Consider the following 21,035-nt stretch of genomic DNA (forward strand, 5'->3'; position numbering starts at 1 on the left):
GATAGATAGATAGATAGATAGATAGATAGATAGATAGATAGGTAGATATAAGTAAGTAAATAAGTAAATAAATAAGTAAATAAATAAATAAATAAATAAAAATACTGATATTCAGGTTGGATTCCTAGAAATTCTCATGTTGTAGATCTAGGGTACAACCTGGTGAAGTGTTTTTGAACATCTCTCCAGGTGATGCTTGGGAGCTGCAGAATTCAGCTTTTCTTGCTTGAGCTCTACCAGGAAAGAACAAGGAAAGAGCTGGTCTAGGGAGCGTTGCGTTAATGTGGTTGGTGTAGGGAAGGTTTGGGGGGCTGTCTGGTGTTCCTCACTGAGGTATACTTGGGGTCTTCATCTTGGAAACCTCAACTTTGAAGAAGCAAAACTTCTTTTGGTCATTGTTCTTTTGTGGCCCTATAGGAGAGGCAATCAATTGTGTGGTCAACATTTGATGTAATTCAAAGTTAGTAACTTCTGGTAATGTTTTCATTAACATGGGTCTGCTCAGGAACTGGGTATTTAGGAAGAAATGAAATTTGTGTCTACTTAAAATGGTATTTCATGCTATTGTGGTTTCTGATATTTTATTATGGAAAGATGGACATGCTGTGATTCTAGGGTTAGAAAGGAGCTAAGTGGCAAGCTGTAACAAATGGTGTCCTTGACCAAGTACTGGTAGGAACTGTTGGATGGTTATTTGCCAAGCACCTCTAGCCCTAGCTTACCAAGTATAATTTTGCCTCCTATAAGCACCTTCCCAACCACTGAGTGCAGAACTATAAAACAGTTACTTCTGCCTGGGGAAGCTTGGTGTCTCTTGAAAGCAGTGTGCCTTGAGGTATAAAGTTAATTATAATATATAGGCTTAAGTTAAAATAGAATCTGAACTAAATTTGGCATAAGCTTCTTATCTGCCAAGCTACTACCTTTCTGGGATGGGATGACTGGAAACAGGTACCCACCAGAGACCTGACTTTCCCCTGTGCCTTTTTGCCCAGCAGTGGAATGGATGCTTTGATTGAATAGGTGTGTTGCAGCTAGATGTTTTAGCTGTCTGTGAACATCTAGCTGGTCTCTCTCCCCATGTGGTTTATTAAGGCTCCTGTTTGGTCTCCTGTTTGGTGTGCAGCAGGGTTGGGGACTAAGGTGATCCTTTACTTTTTGTTTCTGTTAAAGAAGCATGTTGCCAAAAAGGTGCCCTGAACTTCAGCTGGACAGTTTGGTCTTGGATTTGACTGATGTTGCCCTAGGACTCTGGGGGAGGTGGTTTCTAGTAGCTATAACAGAAAAATCACACCAACAGGGAAGGAAATGGGTAGTGAAAAGCCAAATTTTTGTCTCTAATGATAGAATGATGTTAAAAAAAAACAAAAAAAAACCCCACTTTCCCAAAAATGACCCCTGAAGTGCTAGGTCACCTTGGCTTAGGGCTTCTAGGACAGTCCCTGAACCCTCTTCTCCAGAGGTTTCTCAATGAGTTACTCTCTGGTATTTCTCCCAGTGGATGGGGATTGATTTATACAAATCTTCAGGATGAGGGGTGTTTGGGTTTGGGAGGTGGGAGGTGGAGCCAAGGACAGCAAGACCAATCAAGGCAAGTCTGCTTTTTGAGTTCTGTGGTCTGATCCATGGGTTTTGCCGTGACCTTTTGTTAAGAAGAATGTCTCATCCAAATTTTTACTTAGGCTCCTGTTTCCTTCTATGGAAGTTAAAGAGTTAGTTGAGTGTCTTTTTGCATAGTACATGAACATTTTAGTGGTTCTGGTCTGTCTGACTGAATTCCAAAACATGACAGCACATAGCAGTGCAGATGGCTGCTCCAAGTTTCTCTGAAATGGTTTCATGGGTCTATTTACAGGAGGAGCTCAGAGCAAGCCTTTTTCACAGATTGGCCTCCATAGGCAGATTTTTGCTGAATTGTCTAGGAACAGTTTCAGAAGACCACAGCATATACAGAGACTGCCTGAGTCATTCATCTATGGTAGGAGCCATAAAGATGTGTCCTTGGTCATGAGAATGTTTTGGCATTTATCTCCTTTAATTGGACTCTAGTTCTAGAAAGCCACTTACCTCTGCTTTTAGAAGTATTTGAGGGAGCCTACTGCAGAGAGGAGGACTATCACAAGGAACTGAAGCCAGGACTTGGTTGGGAAGGGATAACATGTGTTCACCCTGCTTCCAGCTCCTGAAACACTGGTCTGGGAGAGCTGTTTGGTATGACTTTGGACTGAATGTGGAAACAATGTACATATTGCATGTGGAAAATACAGGCTTGTTCCCAGGGATCCTTTCTGTGTGGACCAGGAGGAAAGAGAGGGTCAGCCTGCACTGTCTAGGCTGCCCTTGCTTACTTGCATAATAGGTCATCAAACTGGTGCTGTCCATATATCTGTGGCCAGGTCATAGACTCCCACATCAGGCGAAAGTGAAGCAGTGACGCTGACATTCCCCACGTTTCCTCTGGTTCTTGCTGAACAGTTGCCAAGCTCCTGAATTCCTGCATGGCCATTCATTCACAAGGGTGGCCTGTTCTGCAGCTAGTCCTTTCTACTGTGAGGAGGGAGCTCATTAACAGGGAGTAAAACTGGATGAATGGAGACTCAGCCCTGCTGACAGCCTTTTCAATACAGCAGTCTGTGGAGCTCAGTCTCACAGGATGGCCAGACAATGACCTGTGGGTGGCACGTGGCATTCTTTGTTCTCAGAGGGACTGATGGGCAGGGTGGTGGTAGAAACCATTTGGGTCCTACTGGGGTCCAAGAATCAGCCCTTCAGGAGTCTAGTCATGTCTTAGCTCCATGTTGTGGCCTTCCATTAGCCCAATTTTCTTAGCTGTCCTTTTGTTTCTCCAACTTCAAAATACATCAAGTCGCATTTGCTTTTAATGGTAGTATAAGTGAGGTGATGTATTGGACTTCCTTTGCTGTGGCCATTGACCAGGATGCCCCATCAGTTTGTTATTGCCATTTTCTCTGAAGATGAAGAAAAAGTGAAATGAGAATGGCAAAGATTTTTTAAATAACTTTATCCCTCATTAAAAAGTGTTACACATTTACTGTTGGCAGTTTTGGAAATGCAGGAAAATAATAACTAGAGCATAGTTACTCCTAGCTTTATGATATTATATATAATTCTAATCTCTTTTTCTGTATTAGTATGCTTTTCCACAAAGATGTGCTTATAATAAACAATATTTGTAGTTTCACTTCTCTTAATATTTCATGAGCTTTTCACCATGTTACTAAATATTCTTTTTATGACATTATTGCTGCATACTTAATATTCCCTTGTGAGCATATACCATGCTAGTTAATCCTATCTATTGTTCAAAATGAGGTTCCAGGACTATTGTTCTTATAAATGAAGCCAGTGGCTAAACTGAGATTCTGAGAGATTAAGTTACCCAAGATCACTTGTCTGGAAGTGGCTAGGCTCTGGGTGTGAGACCACTGTGTATTCCAGGTGTATTTGAGATCTGTTCACAAGGCAGGGATGGCAGGAGTGTTTGGGGGGAAGCAGGGCAGTCATTCCACAAGGCAGCCTGAAGCCATGCATGAACCAGGAAGGTGGCAGAGATGACACAGTGCCTGAAGTCTAAGGAGAGAGATGTTGCTAGTGTGGAGAATGAGGATTATATCTGGAATGGAAGCAGGACGTGGTCATAGCAGGTATTCAGGTCAAGGTTCTGGAAAGAGATTATACCTTGTTGTATTGTGCTTTGGGTAGAGATTGGTGAATTCAGGCTGTAGCCTCCTGGAACAAGGCAGCTGGTTTAATCCATCTTCTGCTCTAGCATTGTGGACACTGTGGCATGGCCATTCATTCCATTCCCAATTTCCAGTCACCATCAGGAAATTTGCCTTATGCTATGCCAGAAATCTGCCTCATCACCACTTCCCCCCAGTCTCCTACTGGTGATATAATCTAGGCCCCCAGGCCAACTTTTGCTCCTGTTCCCTCATGCAATGTCTCCCCCGAGCACCAATCTTTCAGGGGCAGGGAAGGGTTACTAAAAGGTTAAGTCTTCTGTGCTAAGACCCCATTCTTTGCTTGATGGGTTCCTTCCTCACTTTTACTCCTAAAAAGAGATGTCCATTGTTGGGGAGCTTGGGCCAGTCACAAGACAAAACAAAATGAGTGGTGGTTGTGGATGTGTGCACTATCAGTTTGCTAGGGCAGTCTTAATAAATACTGTACACTGGGAGATGAGTGGGAGTAAGCAACAGAAATGTATTTACTTAAAGTTCTCGAGAGGCTAGAATTCCAAGATCAAGGTACAGGCAAGGTATCCACTGAGGCCTCGTTCTGTGGCTTGCAGAAGGTCACCCTACTACTGACCCTTTGTGTGATTGTTCATCTGTGCCCATGTGGCCCTGGGATCACTTCTGTTATCCAATTTCCTCCTCTTGCAAAGGCTGCACTGTGATTAGATTAGGGTCATTTATATGATGCCATTTAACTTTAATGACTTCTCCAAAGGTGCTCTATCTCAAATACTTACTTAAGGATATAAATTTATTTATTTTTTTAAATATTTTTAAAGTATTTTTAGAAGAATCATTTCATTACAGATTTAACATAATAACAGTTTCCAGAGCAAAGATATGTCTTTCAAAAGTGGTTATAAAAATTTTAGGTTCACTGTTGAATTAATACATATATACAATATTGAACTCAGTATAAGCCTTGTAAGCCATAAAAGTGAATGAAAAATAACCTTTAACAGGAAAGCACCCCCCCCCCTTTACCCATTTTCCTCAAGGGTAACATCACACATAATGATATATGATATCAAAACCAAAACATTAGACTGGAGAGAGAGTCAGGTTGCTTGCTTTACAAGATTGAGGATCTGAGTTCAATCCCCAGAACCCACATAGAAAAGCTGGTTATGGTGGCATGTGCTTGTAATCCCAGCACTAGGAAGGCAAAAGCTGGTGGATCCCTAGGGCTCCCTAGCCAGTCAACCTAGCCTACTTGGCAAGTTCCAGGCCACTGAGAGACCTTGTCTCAAAAACAAAGGTTGATGGTATCTAAAGAAGGAAATTCAAAGTTGTCCTGAGACCTTCACCTGCCCCCCACCACCCCGAGTAATCAAACACACAAACAGGTGTACATACACACTGACACACAAATCAGGAAGTTGAGCTAGAGGGTATGGCTCAGTGGTAGAGTATTTGTCTAGATTGCCCGAGGCCTACATTTTGACCCTCCCTAAATGCCACAAAATAAACACAACAGCAGCCCCTCCTCAGCATGAGGACTTTAGCATTGTACAACCCACAGAGTTTATTGAAATTTCACTTGTTTGATACGCAGTCATTTGTTAGGAGAGGTGGGGCTCTATACAGGTTTTTCTTGTGTGTGATACAATTTTAATAATGCAAATTGGGATCAAAATGAAACCAGATAATTTTGAATTGTGCATGTGTGTTTGGCAGATACATACATGTACAATATTAACACAGAAAGAGAAAGACTCAGGTGGCTGGCAGATTCTCTTGAGAATGACTATTACGGAAGGAATGGGATCTGGTCCCAGGAAATTGGTTGTTTGAGGACTTTTTACAAAGGATCTTCTGCACTCCTGGGGTGGGAGATGGGGAGGGTTAAAGAAAGCCCCTGGCATCCCCCGCCCCCAGCAATGCACCTGATTACACCGAACCATTGCTGCAATCTAAGTGGCACATCGATTAGACTGAATGTGTCATGTGTACTTTGTTGTTACTTTTATTGAAACCACAGCCACCCTCTGTGTTTCAGCTAACGATGCAAAGAGAATTATCCACAGATTTCATCTGTCAGCCAAGTATTTGTTTAGTACAAAGGTCACAAGATTACCCAGCCAGCAACCAAAGAGAACCAAATTTCTTTTCAGAGTCCTAGGAGCAAAGAGTTATTTTGCTCCTGATGAGTTTTTGTTTTAACTTGACATTGGGTAAAATGTGTTTCAAATCTCTAAAGAGTGTGGGTTGAGAATGGATCAAATACACTGTGACTGCAATTCTTCTGAAAGAAATAATTAAAAAGCGTTCCTCCTGGGAGCAAGCATAGCTCATTATATTCTTGCAAGTTCATTGATATTGAAGTTTCCCTCATTAATTTCTTTCTGAAATCAATGACACAGTGGAAGTGGTCAGCTTCTTTTGACCATGTTCCAGTCCCTCATCCCAGCTGCTGGTCATATGCCATTTCAGTGTGTTTTTAACAGTATACTAGGAAACGTGTCCATAGTGCTTATCTGGTGCTTTCATATTGCCTGGTCTGGTATCTGTTTCTCATTCATTCATAGCTGCTCGTATTTCACGTTCAGTGACTGTGCTCACCACCTGAATGACCTTGAGCACTTGAGTTGGGCTGTAGAGTCCAGTCATTTCAAGATTTGAATCCTGGTCCTTCCATGGACTTGGCTTCTGTGAATTGGATGGATTTCTAGTTGCCCAAACTGCCTATCTGTCAACTAAGGAGTTTAATAGGCACACTATCTCTAAGCAGTTAGTAAGTACTGTGTGCATGACAGGGAAGGACGAATCAAGAAACACTGCCATGATCACGTTTAATAGGCACACTATCTCTAAGCAGTTAGTACTGTGTGCATGACAGGGAAGGACGAATCAAGAAACACTGCCATGATCATCTTTCTAGTGACTCAGTTTCCACATGTAGAAATGGATTCATGGATAAATGATTGACTTATCTATATGGGGGCTTTGGACAAGAGTCCTTGGGTGCTGATTTTACAGCCTTGGATGTAATTGGTCTTGTGGAGCTGGGAATAACAACCTCTTCATTTGTGAATTAAACTAATGGGGCTTCTTCCTCTCCTGCAGATCCTCTTTTATGATTCATATCAAAGTCCATGAAGTACTAGCACTGCCCCAAGCTGCAGGGGGGGCCAGTTTGAGTTAATTTGGAGGAATTCCAGACCAGCACCATTGCTTAGTATGATATAATAATTGCCTTCTGAATTCTGACATGTTGCTTTGTAATTTGGGAGCATATAGATTCAATCTTTTTTTTAAAGAATGTATTATCATTTTAATAAAATTAGGAAAGAAATAAGACCTAGATAATTTATTATTTACATACTGCACAAGATTAGTCAATATTTGTTTAGGCGTATTTCATTTCATCCCTTTTTTCTATGTATATATTTTCCTTAGCTAAGATCCTACTTTTTATCATTTGGTAATTACAGATTGAGTATCCATCAGTCAATTGGCTGAGGACCAGAAATATTTCAGATTTCGGTTTTTCAAATTTTGGAATATTCACTTAGACATTGCTGACTAAACAAACCTAATCCCAAATTCTAAAATCCAAAATGTTCTGAAATCCAACATAATTTGGAAGGCCAACGTAATTTTACAGCATTTTGGATTTTGAGTTTTTGGAGTAAGGCCTTGCATTTAGTCCATATAAAGTTTTTTGTATCATAAATGATATCCTATTTTGTATAACTTCATAGTATTTTCTCATCCTAGAAAGTTTATAATTGACATTTTGGACATTTAGATGATCCATTTTTTTTTTTTTTTGTAGCTTTAGCTTCATCCACATTAAATAAGCTCAGGTTAGTCTGTATATCTTCAATGGTATTTGAAAACCAGCCATTTAAGTTTGCTGTGGCTTTTCCCAGAAGATCAAAGAATTCTGCTTAAGCACATCAGACAGACAGCCTTTGGATGGGCTGCACCTGGCACTCCAGGGTACAGCTTTAAGTGCTCTGTTAACAGATGAGCAAAACTGACTCTGTAGCTTTGGGTAGCCAGTAATCCTTGCCTCATCCTTAGCCAATCATTCATTACTCAGTAGGAATGCAAAGTCAGTCTTTCCAGATCTGATTTTTAAGAGAGACTGGAAATACTTTTCTTCTAAGGAGACTATATTGCCAACTCATTGAAACCTCTAGCCTTGATCAAATACTTGGGAAGAAACAATTTAAGGTAAGAAGGATTAATTTTTTTTTTAGCTCATGGTTTGAGGGGACACAGTCCATTGTGACAGGCATGGTGGTGGGTGGTGGATGGTGGGAGTAAACAGCTAAGACCCTTCACCTCTCTTCTTAGTAGAACAGGAAGCACAGACAGAAGTGTCACTTGGCTATAAAATCTTAAGTTCTACATCCCCAGAAACTTACCACCTCAAGTGAGGCCCCTCACGCTGAAGATTCCAAAACCTCCCCGACAGTACCTCTAGCTTGAGACCAATTGTTCAAAGACATGAGTGCTTGGAAGACATTTCATGGTCAAACCATTAGTGAGTCAACATTGGTAGCTTGACATTTTGGCCTCTTTTCTCTGGACCATCCATTTCAGATTATATTCCCCTTTCAAGGAGCACATAAATAAGTAAGAAAGCAAGAGAGGGAGGAAAGGAAAGCTGTTGCACATTGTGAATGCCACAGGTTCGACAGTGCTCTCTGCTGTGATTCTAAATCATTGAGAGGTTGGACTTGAAAGGAGGGATGGGGCTCTTGCACAAGCTCAAGTCTTCCTGGCAGAAATGAGGGATTCTGCTGATGGGCTCTTCAAGTGCTGATCTGGCTGACATCAAGTCTACTGCCTTATAAGAATGGGAATCCCATGGGCTGGAGAGATGGCTCAGTGGTTAAGAGCTCTGGTTGCTCTTGCAGAGGACCCAGGTTGGATTCACAGCACCCACATGGTGGCTAGCAACCATCTGTAGCTCCAGTTCCAGGGGAATCTGATGTTCTCTTCCGACCTCTGTGGGGATTTCATGACACAGGTACACTTATGTATGTATGAGTGTATTGCCTGCACATAAAACATAAAAATAAGAAATAAAATATTTCTAAAAAAAGAATGTGAATCCCAGTATGGAAAAGAAAATTACTTTGCCAGGCTAAGAGTGGCCAGATGAAGAAAACTAATGTTTATAATTCCCCAAAGGAAGCCTTGGAATGCAAAAACCAGTACAATTTTCACCTTGGTTGGGAGAGACTATTCTCTAGTATGAAAATAAGAAGCTGAATACACTAGAGCAAATGTCCACAGTAAGGATTCTTCCAAATACTTCTCTAGCAAGTAAGAGTCATTAACTTCCAATCTGAGTGTCAACAATAGCAAACATCATTGCTCTGCAAAACCAAACCCTTCACTCCACTTATTCTTACAGAATGCTTCTTACACATAAAAAGAACACAAAGAAAGCCAAGACTTTTCTCAGAAAAGGAAATCATCTGGAAATAAACTACAGTAAAAAATATGTATTTATGTTCTTGTGGGGAATATCTCCCAGTCTTTTTTATGTAAGAACAATACCTGTGCTACAGTTGAAATGGAAAGAACATAGGCCTATATTCATCAGTCAGGTGCAGTAAGAGGGTGGTGGTAAAATGAGTCTTTGATATTTTAATGGATGGAAACTACTTCACCAGCATCTCTACTTCTCAGGTTGTCCTGGGCCTTACTCATTCTCTGCCCTGCCCATCACCCACTTTGATGCTGTGCTTTAATATCTCTTTGCAGAGATACAGTCATTACATAATAGACATGTAGCTCAAGCAGCCTATAGTTCACTAAACTCCTCTGAGGTGTTGGTCTCAGAGGAAATTGCTGGCCCTTTCACAAGACCAAGATAATCACCACAATGCTATGAAGAGTTTCTGACCAAGTACATAAAAGAATACATGCTAGGCTGAAGGTTCTTGCTTGGCTCTTCATTTCCTTAATTCATGGTTATTTAAGTTGCAGGCCATGAACCCAGAGGTCAAGGGGAACACTCCCACCCTTTGTTTCTATCTATCAAAACTCAAGCATATAAAAATAACCCATTGCAGGCTTTATGCAGGAGCAGTATGTGTTTAATAGCAATTGCTTATGTGGGCAGAGAAGGGTGAGCACATGTAGCTTAGTCAATGGCCCTATTTATTGAATGAAAAAACATAACCAGCCCTGGTCTCTTTCTGTGCCTGCAATTGCCAAAGCTACCTTAACTGCCTCAAATGACTTCATACTGTCAGGAATGAATACTCTAAATGAATATGTTCCATTCCTGACTCAGCTATGCCATTTCACTCCTGCCAAGTAGGGTGTGTGTGTGTGTGTGTGTGTGTGTGGTGCTCATGCATAGGCATGCTTATTTTAGCCCATACATGAATGCATTCTGCAGATATCAAAGTCTTTGTTGGTTCATGGACACTCATAAAACTTGAAGTGTCATCTTTAAAATTGGAATCCAGGAAGTTGGCTTGTGAATGTCAGAACTCACTGAGGGCAGCTTCACTGTACTTCTTGAAGGTGAAGATTCTGTGATGTGCTTGGTGGAGCCTGGGATGGTCCTTTCCCTTCTAAACTTATATGGAAGCTTCAGCAAATGCATATCTTTGTAGGGGAAGCGTTACTCCCAAATAGTTAAAACTCCATACAATGGACAGACCTTGATGATAGGCAATGTAGGGTGAGATCAATAAAGCCAAGATAGTTGGGGTGAGAGGAGCTGTGTACTGACAGATGACATTTGGAGACTGGAATGTTGTTCACTATTTGGGTCTCAACTTGATTTGCTCCCCGGAGTTGGTGTCCTTACAACATGAAGCATTTGAGCATCACTTAGATGACATGGGTAAAAAGTCAGATGTATTCCCAGTGGCCTTGAAGACACTCATGTGTCATCTTCCTGTGCTGCCACTTCACTCCCCCAGAGAATTAAAAGACTGAAATTTTACATCCCTTCTTTTAGCCTAGCTATGGGATATCTTGGGTAGTATTCGGCAGTTTCTGTGTTTGTTTGAACTAATGCACAGACAGGAAAATTAAAACTCTGTTGTTGTTTTAAGTACAAAAACATCTTAAAAATGCATTGGGATCATTAATAGAATTTGAACTCCAAGAGTCAAAACTTTCCATGTGTTCTTACTAAGAAATAGTCTCTTGGGGTCACTAAAAGTAAAGGCAAAATTATGAGGGACTCAGGCAGTCATCCGGAGAAACAAATGAACCAGGCAATTTTTTTATTGGCAGAAATGTTGGGGTATAGTTGCTGCATTGTGTCCTGCTTTGTGTGTGTGTGTGTGTGTGTGTGCGCGCGCGCATGTGTGCCTGTCTGTCTTACAAAGGTGTTCAGTTCATGCTGACCTATCTCCAAGTAGAGGAGATGTCCATCCGTTGTTCTGGTGTCCCGTGATGTGATAGCAATGACTATGATTTCTCACTGCTTTCCTTTCTAGGCAAGGCATTAGTTGCCTAAGAACATTCACATTTGCCCACCTGCCTTGTGGGTTGCTAATGGAGTTTACAAAGGGAATCTGGATTCCCAGCAAGAGATCTCATTAGCACAGCAAGGATCTAATAGATTTCAAAATTATGTATGGACACTTGGAACCTTTTGCAACCCAGTGGTGTCTATTATTAGATGTAAGTCATTTCGCCTACCCTGGCCTTCACCTGTACATTGGTGTCATGGGGCAAAGAGACTTGCGTTCATCTAGGTGGCTCTACCTTATCAATTGAAGTACACATTAATACCTGTGACTCTGGTGCTGAAGACAAAGTTATGAGACCATTAGGGAGTGCAAAGAACACGATGTATCCCACACTGGTACATTAGATTTTAGTTTTTAGTATTGGCCTTCTTACTGGTTGTGAGCCAGTATTTAATTTTAGTATTCATTATTTTCACAAAGAAACTTTCACAGCTGTCTGCTTATTTAGGCAAGTGCTTTGAATACGTGTGAATTTGAATAATGACCATAATGACATTGAATGCACTAGCTCTCATTCATGGGGTCACAGCTATGACAGAGAACGTGCACCCATGCCCTCCTCATGAAGTGCAGGGAGAGAAATGTTATTTATAGAGTGAAAACACTGAAGCTGTGGTAGGGTAAGTCACTTGTTCAGGGTCTTATAGCCAATGCATGGCAAGGCCTGGAATATGATCCTGGTCTCTATCATTCCAAATGGCAATCTTCCTATCATTTGCTGCCCCTTTCCCTATCTCCCTCATGTGATTATGTCCCCACCAAGATAATAGGGTTAGAGAGTTGGCTCAGTGGCTAAAGTGCCTGTCACACAAGCATGAGGACTTGAGTTTAGATCCCAAGCACCTATATAAGAGCCAGGTGTAGTGATGTGTCCCTGTAACCTCAGTACTGAGAGATAGGAAGATTGTGATGGCTTGACTGGCGAGCCATTCTAGCTGAAATAGTTAGCTCCAGGTTCAGTGAGAGAGACTCCCCAAACCCAGGAGTTTTTTTCAACCCCCACCTGTAGTAAAATGAGAAAAGTTACTTATCAGACTGTTGTTCAGTTTGTTTTTAGCCTAGCAGTATTTAACTGGTACACATTTATCATGGTTATGTAACTTGGATTTGAGTTTTTCATTTCCAGGCTTGGCTAAACTGACTGTTATTCTGTGTAAGTCAGACATGACTTAATAACCTTCTAAACCACACCTGGGACAATTATGATGAGATGGTAGGGTAAGGAACACTTTTCAGATACAGATGGAGGAGACATGGCACTAAGATTCCTTCTGGAGGGGTGTAAACAATATCTGCCTCCTCCTTCCTTGGTCCAGGGTATGATTGCAGTCTGGGAAACCAGTATGTCTCTTGGGCTTACTTACATAGCAGTGGGTGGGGTTTACTTACAGAAGTGTGGGTGCTCCCCCAGACCGCACTGAAGTCTTTATCCAGGCACTCATGGTGGCTTCCCCACAGCCACACAAAATGGTGAGAGAGCCTCTTCTAAGCTTCGTCAGCTTATATACCCTTAGCCTCTCCCCTTTGTGCAATTAGGGCTATCTGGTTCCTTGGAAGGGTCCCATGACTCTCCCTGCCCCATCTTCCTTTTGGATCATAACAGTCAGCAGGCTTAATGTCATGATCCTAGGCAAGTGGGCACAACCAATCTAGGGAAGATGGCATCAGTCTGTTGGAGAACAGTCCTATGCAACAAGACATGAGAAAGAAAGATTAAGGAACAAGCATAGATCTGCAAGCAAAAATAATGTCATGTACAAAACCTTTGTACATGGGCAGTGCTTGTCATTTATGGTGTCTGAACCCTGGGGCATGCTGGAGACTTTCAGCTATGGAATGGCCCTGGACATGAACTTGATATGGAAGACCAGGGGTGGCAAAGGCCTCTTTCAGCCATCCTCATGGACATGATTTCCAAGACTCTGAAGACCCTCCTAGCTGTATTCAAATGGCTATGCCAGCAGTTCATCCTGCAAAACTGAAACTCCAGTTTCAGCTCCCCAGCCCCTGTCTTCTGGCTCTGGAAACAGCTGCTCCACCTTCTGCCTCTGAATTTGACCACTCTATGTGCCTCATGTAAATAGAGTCCTGTGGTTTTTGTCCTCTTGGGATTGACTTGCTTCACTTCAGTTATGTCCCCAAGGCTCATCCAGGTTGCAGCCTTTGTCAAACTATCCTACCTTTTTAAGACTGGTTAATATTCCAATCTCTCTCTCTCTCTCTCTCTCTCTCTCTCTCTCTCTCTCTCTCTCTCTCTCTCTCTCTCTTTCTGTGTGTGTGTGTGTTCAAATGAATTGTCTCAATTCAAATGAATTTTTAAATCTTTAGATTTAACCAGTTTAAGTTAAATCTAAAATGCTGTACTTTCTTATTTGTTGACTTCTCTGTCTCTGTCTCTATCTCTCTCTGTCTCTGTTAAAGATGTTAGGTACTTTGCCCTGCAGAGTTTGGTACAGTCTCATGGTGGTGTTTGACAAGTTCTTCTGTCTCCCTCCTATAACTCACAACCTCGATTGTGGATCAAGTGTTCTGACCAGTTCAGGTAGGAGATACTTTGCATGTGATGATGTTCACAGTTCCAGTGTCTCTGTGCTGAAGTTCATGGGACTGGACGCATTTCAGATTTGAGTTTTTCATATTTTGAAATGTTTGCATGGACTTAAGTTGTTGAATAAGCCTAATCCAGAAATCTGAAATTCTCATTGCTCCAATAGCTAAACCTGTTTATTTTTAAATTGTAACATAATGTCTTCACAAAACCTTCTGGGTAGCATTTTGATGATATTCTAGTTTGTTTCTCCATTGTGATGATAAAATATCTGACCAATACCAACTTGGGGAAGAAAGGGTTTATTTAGCTTACATCTCCCAGGTCACAGTTCATCACTGAGGGAGCCCAAGGTAGGAACTCAGAGCAGGAGCCTGGAGGCAGGAGCTGGAGCACAGGCCATGGAAAAATGCTGCTTACTGGCTTGCTCTCAACCTGCCCAGGGGTGGCACAGCCCACAATGGGCTGGGCCTTCCCATTTCACTCATAAAGCAAGAACTTACCCCACAGTCATGGCCATAGGCCAGTCCAATGGAGGAAATTTCCCACTTGAGGCTCCCTCAACCCAAGAGTGTCAAGTTAACAACTAAAGCTATCCAGCACAGATGCTGAAATAGTTTTGACTTTGGGGCCTTTCGAATTTGGGGATTTGAGTTAGGGTTGCTCACCCTGTGCTTCCTTCATGAGACACATGATAAGTGACTTTTTCTTCACATGGTGCTTCTAAATAGTGCCACGTTGCAAATTGATGGCTTTTCTTATTTGTTGTGGAGAACATTTTGAAGGCAGCCAGAGGGCTAATGCTGAGTTCACTGGACAGTTTCATTACTCTCGCTAGGAGCTTGGCTTTTATTTTTCCCCATTCTGTTTCCCTTGCCTGTGCTCTCTATCATTCTGTGGATCATTGTCTCTCTTAAACCCTGGGTATATCTTAAGCTTTTCAAAGCTCAGAACAGATTGAGCTTTTGGGGGAAACAGTCTTCAGAGGGAACCCTCTCTGAGTGGTTTGACATCCAATGCCTTCTGATTAGGGTTCTTGGGTTAAATGCGAAATATTCTGGGCACAGGGTCCAGACCCTCTAAAATTGATGACAAGAAGTGGCCTGTTAAATTCTAAGAGGGAGAGATAACACTGAATGTGTTTGTAAATGTGGTGTTAACTGCTCCACTGAGGGGAAGCGGGAGCCAAGGAAAGGAACAGAGGCTTGGAGAGAGGATGCTGGAGTCTGGAGGAAATCAGAGGCAGGGAAGAAAGTCAGGCCAAAAGTGGAAAGGCCTCTTTTCCTTAAAAAAATCTATATTACCTGTGAGGATGAGAACAGTTTAATTTGACCAGCTTGATTATTTAAGGTGTGATATGCCAGACTATATAACCTCAGCCTTTTGTTTTATTCTTAAGTTTCTTTTGTTTTGGCTACTTGTTTAGTTTTTTGAGACATGGTTTCCCTGTAGTCCCAGCTGACCTGGAACCAACTGAGTAGACCAGGCTGGCCTTGATCTCCCAAAGATTCACCTGCCTTGGCTGTTTTTTTAATGGAAAAATAATTCAAAATTTTTCTGAATTTTAACTTTTAAATAGTTTATATGTTTTTAGGAAAATAACTTGAATGAAATGTTTGTGAATTATAATGGAAGGTAGTGAACTTCAGGAGCTGTTAAAAGGTGTTTTCAAGGCACCTAGCAAATGGAAAGCAGAAGACCCAGCCCTTCCTTCCTGGCGAATTCTTAGTTTCAGAAGCATATATTGCACGGAGCCGTCACACAGCAGTTATGAGCCTGTGATGACCACTCTTTCAGGAGCTTTGCTTCTCTTTGGTGGCATCTTAGAACATATTTGTGGTTAATCAGACATGGTGGTATCTTTCAGAACCTTAACACCGTTTCAGAAGATAGCATAGTTAGTCTTGAGAATAGGAGAGTAGATATAAGGCCTGATCATTGAAGTTTCCAGAGCTGTTCATGGGGAGAGCCACCTAAGCCCCAGTTCTCATGTAAACCGCAGTAAGACCTCCTGAATTGGGATGGCAGACAGGGCTCTGGCCAGCCTGTCTGGTTTCCTCAGCTGCTTACCACTTCCTGGCTCTTCAAAACTGCCATGGAGATGATAGTATTATTTTTACTAAAGATCTGCCAGTTACAGGAAGTGACTTGAAGATGTGACACTGCTGGCACAGGAGGAGTAGTAAGTCCTCTCTTATTAAGCAGAGGTCTGAATGTCACCACAAGCCCCACGTACAGATTCATGTGGCTTCTGGATTTAAAAGTCATTCGATTCTTGTTTTCTTAAGTACCGTCTGGAGATACACTAATAGGGCAGCATTAGCTACATGCAGCTGTGTAAATTCACTGACGCCACAGGACCTTGATGCTTAGTTACTCACCTGCACAGGCTAACATTCGAGACTCCATAGCCACAGGTGACTGTTGGCTCCCCAGAATGTAGGTTATAGAACACACCTGTTGCTTTGAAAGGTTCTTTGGTGTAGCTCTGGTCTACAGGGTGTGACATTTGAGGGTCTGGATGATATGTAAGGACTGTTTAATTCTGTAGCCTTACTCCTGACAGCAGGCCCTTTTGTAAAGTGAGACAAAAATGTACAGACTCGAGGGACCAAAGGCTCACAGAGAAAATGAGGCCCATACAGGTGCACTTGAGGGCTAGAGAGCTTCTCCAAGGAGAAGCTGGAGGTTGTTTTGAGAGGCACGAGAGTGAGTCCCCAAGTGCCTTTGAGTCCCAGAGTCCCCTGGCAGAAGCCCTGGGACTTGAGGCTGCGTATTTTCTTGCTGTAGATTCCAAGCCATTCCGAAGTTCTGATGTTCTGTCCTGTTCCCCTCACAGGCACCACATGTCCCAATTTAGATTCTACAAATAGGTTTGCTGTGATGATGGGATACAAAGCCTTTCACTCCTGTGCTGAGTATAGGTCTATTCTGCAGGGGCCTGTGGGCCAGGGCTCCCTTTCTTGTGGGTTTAATTGCATTAGAAGTGGGAGAAAGCACTTTGTAGCTAAATGTCTGGCTTGCTTCCCAGCTGAAGGTGGAAAATGAAGCCTCCCACTTGCATGAGAGCGTGTTTCTGTTTATGCTCTTGAGGACTCATTAGAGGCGATGTTAATAAGGACTCTGCCCAGCTGTCTCTTCCTGCCTTACCTGGTGAGCAGGTAGCACAACTCTCCATGGTAGGCCCTGTGGAGAGCCTATGATTGTGCCTGCCATAGGGAACACAGGGGAGAGGGTTTTTGAGCCTATTTTACAAAAAGGGGTAAGACTAGGAAATTGGTGGATAGGAAAGAATGGGAAGGAATATTCCAGGCACTACGGCTACAAAAGTTTTTAATTTGACAGAGGAAAACCTTCACATCTCTGATTGTACATAGCCTGGGGTCATGCGCTTAGTGTTGGTTTTCACATCTGTAAAATGGTTAGAACCTTCTAGGGCTGTTCTGGATAGTAATCAGTTAATAATGAGAGGCGCCATCCATTACCTGGCACATATGACACAGTGATGAGTTGTTATCACCATTTACCTTCTTCTTTCTCATATTTTTGTTATGATTGAAATGAAATTGGAGCTAGAGAGATGGCTCAGCCAATAAAGCATTTGTCACACAAGCATAAGGACCTGAATTTGATCCCCAGAACACACATAAAGAAGCCAGGTATGATGGCATGTGCTAGGAAGCCCAGCACTGAGGAGGCAGAGACATGAAAATCTAGACTTGCTGCCTAGACAGTCCAGCCAAATCAGTGAGCCCCAGATAAAAGAGGGAGGGAGGGAGGGGGAGGGGAGAGAGAGAGAGGGAGAGAGAGAGAGAGAGAGAGAGAGAGAGAACTTATCTCAATAAACAAGGTGGTTGATTCCTGAGGAATGACACCAGAGGTTGTCCTCTGACATTCAAGCCCACAGGCCTTACACAAAGGTGCATGTGCACACACATACATGCACACATATATATGCACACATAAATACATAAATGAGCAAATAAATAAAAGAGAAATTGGCTCTGGAGTTGAATTCAAATACCACCTCTGCCATCCATGCTGGTCAGCAGCTCAGAGCTTTCTGTGCCTCGGTCTCCTCTTTAAAGAGGGGGTGAAGCTCTTTAAGAGGGTGCTTAAAGTTGAAATTCATTGTCCATGAGATCCCTGTGCGGGGCTAGAAATGTAGATGCTAGTTTCCTTCTCTCTTCTTTTCCAAAAGCAGCTTTTCTATTTAACCAGCAAGTAGTGGGGTGAATGGTACTTGAGGAAGGTGAATCCTAGTGTATGGGGGAGTGCACCTTGAGCTACGTGCAAAGCTGCAGGAAAACTCAGAACATGACCCATAGTGTCTGGGTCATAGTTGTAAAATGGTTTCTTTCACCCACGACAGTTCTTTCTAGGTGCCAAATTGCTGTAGATGTAGTGTGCAAGTGTATATATGTTTACGTGTGCCCGTGTGTGTGTGTGTGTGTGTGTGAGAGAGAGAGAGAGAGATAGAGAGAGAGAGACCTTTCTCATTTTTTTTCTTCATTAAGAAATGTAAATTTATTCTGTTAATTTGAGTTTGGTTTGATTTGAAAAATAATAGTGTTGATATGCTGAGAAGTTATAATTTTCTGACCTTTCTCATTTTTATTCAAGGGAATTTTAAGAGTTTCTAGGATTTTCATTTGAAGCTTTAAATATCTATAAACCAATAGCATTTAGCAGCAATGAGGCAGAGTTTAGATCTTATTTTGGCCACTGGATGACCATGTGGCTGTGACTCTAGGCTAGCTTATATCCTTTTATTTGTATTTAAAACAGGATTTTTCCTGTTTTTTTTTAAGACAGGGTCTCCCTGTAGCCCCGGCTGGCATGCAGCTCTATGTAGACCAGGCTGACCTCGTTCTCACAGAGATCTGCCTGTCTCTGCTTCCTGAGTGCTGGGATTAAAGACATGTACCACCATGTCCAGCTTAAAAATATTTTTGGTTGACAAAATAATTGAACATATTATGGGACATAATGTGGTACTTTGATTCATGTATGCACTGGGTACTGATCAAATCAGGGTAATTACTGTATCCATCACTTCAAACGTCAATCATTTGTTTATGATGGGAGCATTCAAAATCTTCCATTGTAGCTCTTTGGAGATATACATCATGCCACTATTAACTGCCCAACCTGATATGTCATAGAGGCCCAGAGTGTATTCTTCTCATCTAATTGGACTAATGTGCTGAAATTTGCTGACTTAGCCTCAAGATAGCCATAAAAAGTGGGATTACTGTTCCTATTTTACAGATGAAGAAACTTGAAAATTAACTTGCCCACATTTGGCCAGCTGGTGTCTCATGAGTTTGAGTCCAGACCCCTGTGCCCTGTAATCAGTGCTCTCTGTCTGTGATGACTAATCTTCACTGTCAACTTGAATGGACTTAGAATCACTTAGGAGAAATCTCTGGGCCTGTCTCTTCCAGAGAGGTTATTGAGGTGGAAAGACCCGCCCTGAATGTGGGCAGCACCGTTCCGTACATTGAGGCCTTGCACTGAATGGAAAGGAGGAAAGCGAGCTGAGCACCAGCATTCTCTCTCTCTGCCTCCTGACTGGGCACAATGTAGCTGGCCGCTCACTTCGGCCAAGCCTTCCTTGCTCTGATGCACTGTGCCCTCACACTAAACCCTTCCTCCTTTAACTTGCTTTTTCAGGTATTCTGTCACAGCACTAAGAAAAGTCATTATACACTCCCTAGGTGACCAATAATTTGGAGATGCTAGAAACAGCAGGGAAATTGATTTCATGTTCAGCATTTGTTTATGTAGTGCAGATGCATCTAGGATTAGGAACCTAGATGTTCAGATGACAGGGAGGGTGGGGAGAAAACATAATCACCATGGATTCCAGCCTTGTCCAGAGAACTTGGATTGGGGAGGGCAGGCTTTCTAAGCTTGGGCTGTGGCATGCTGTTCTCTAGTTCCCCTCATCCGTAGCCTGCTCTGTCCTGGAGTCTGCCTTGGACAGAGGGAGGAAATTGTGGCTCTGCAACAGAATTCTCCACCCTCTAATTATTCAGAGTGAATGTTCCCATACTCTGCAAAAGAGAAAATCGGTGCCCTTTTCTTACTTACGCCTATAGCCAGGCTGTGTGGGGTGCGCCCTGAGCCAGATGGGCCAGACCTGTGCAGGGCCGCTGTTCCTTGCTCTTCTGTGGGTTCTGGCTCAGACTTTATACTCATTACAACCTCTTTGGCTTCTTTCCTGCTTACTCTATTCTCTTCATCTTGCTCAGAACTTCCTTGATGCTATAAAACCACCATTATCCTAATCCACCAATATATGTATGTTTCCATTTGCTGCCCCTAGCCATGGAAGGTTGTGATGACTACTGAGCCCTTCCATGGCCAGGCCCAGCATTAGCAGGTGGCACAGAAAGCTCAAGTCTGTTGCCCAGGATAGAGTAGCAGAGTCAGGCCTGGAACCCAGGCAGTCTGACTCTGGGGCTGTTTGCAGCCCTTGCTTGCTTATGTTTCCAGCAGGAACTCTGACCACATCTTTCCATCCTGCCCTTTACCTGAGTCCTTCCATGTGTGGTCTTTCTACCTTCTTTTCTCCCTGATCCCTGCCCCTCATTTCCCATCCTTTACCTCTCTGGGCCCCATTCAGTCACAGCTGTTCCTACCTGCACTGGAGAAAGTCAGGCTTCTATGTTTTTTCTGGTCCGGGCACAGACTCTGTTTCCAGTACCATCCACAGGGCCCTGACATTTACCTGTTCTCAGTATAAACAGTAGCAATAGATGAGGGTATTTACCAAGCCTGACTATGCCAGCTTCATGAGAGCCCTTCACTGCCCTTGAGCCCCTCCATGCTAGGCTGTTTAGAGAAGAGGGGAGTGGGGTGAGCAAGCTTGACCCAGTGGAATTGAACCTAGCTCCTGACACCAGACCCTGGCTCTTGCCCCATTGTCTTGTGCCTGTTTGTATGTATAGAAGTGACTCTGCTAGAACAGGGAATTTCAAGCCAGTGCTTGAACTGCTAGCCCTTTTTTATGGTCCTGGAAATCTGTGACAGGATGATCTAAGAGCATCACATTCCTGGTACCCCATGAACCCCCCACCCAAATCACCCCTGACACACACTTATAGTCTCCTGAAGCTGATGGCCTTTTCTGGCTGTTAGACTGTGTACCCAGAGCGCAACTTGGGCTTGTAGCACCTGAAGGGGGCACAGTGCCAGCTCAAGCTGGCTATCGAGTGTCCCCTCTGTGGATCATGTGAGGGCACTGCCTCCTTGAGC

General features: G+C 42.8%; 1 protein-coding gene across 4 annotated transcripts in view; it reads left to right on the top strand.

Moving 5' to 3' along the window:
- The window catches only part of Slco3a1 (solute carrier organic anion transporter family member 3A1), a 333,074-nt gene that overhangs the window by 65,816 nt on the left and 246,223 nt on the right, over positions 1-21,035 (top strand). The window lies entirely within an intron of this gene.

Source organism: Nannospalax galili, unplaced genomic scaffold, assembly GCF_000622305.1.
Source record: "Nannospalax galili isolate Female #2095 unplaced genomic scaffold, S.galili_v1.0 scaffold63, whole genome shotgun sequence".
Classification (NCBI taxonomy): Eukaryota; Metazoa; Chordata; class Mammalia; order Rodentia; family Spalacidae; genus Nannospalax; species Nannospalax galili.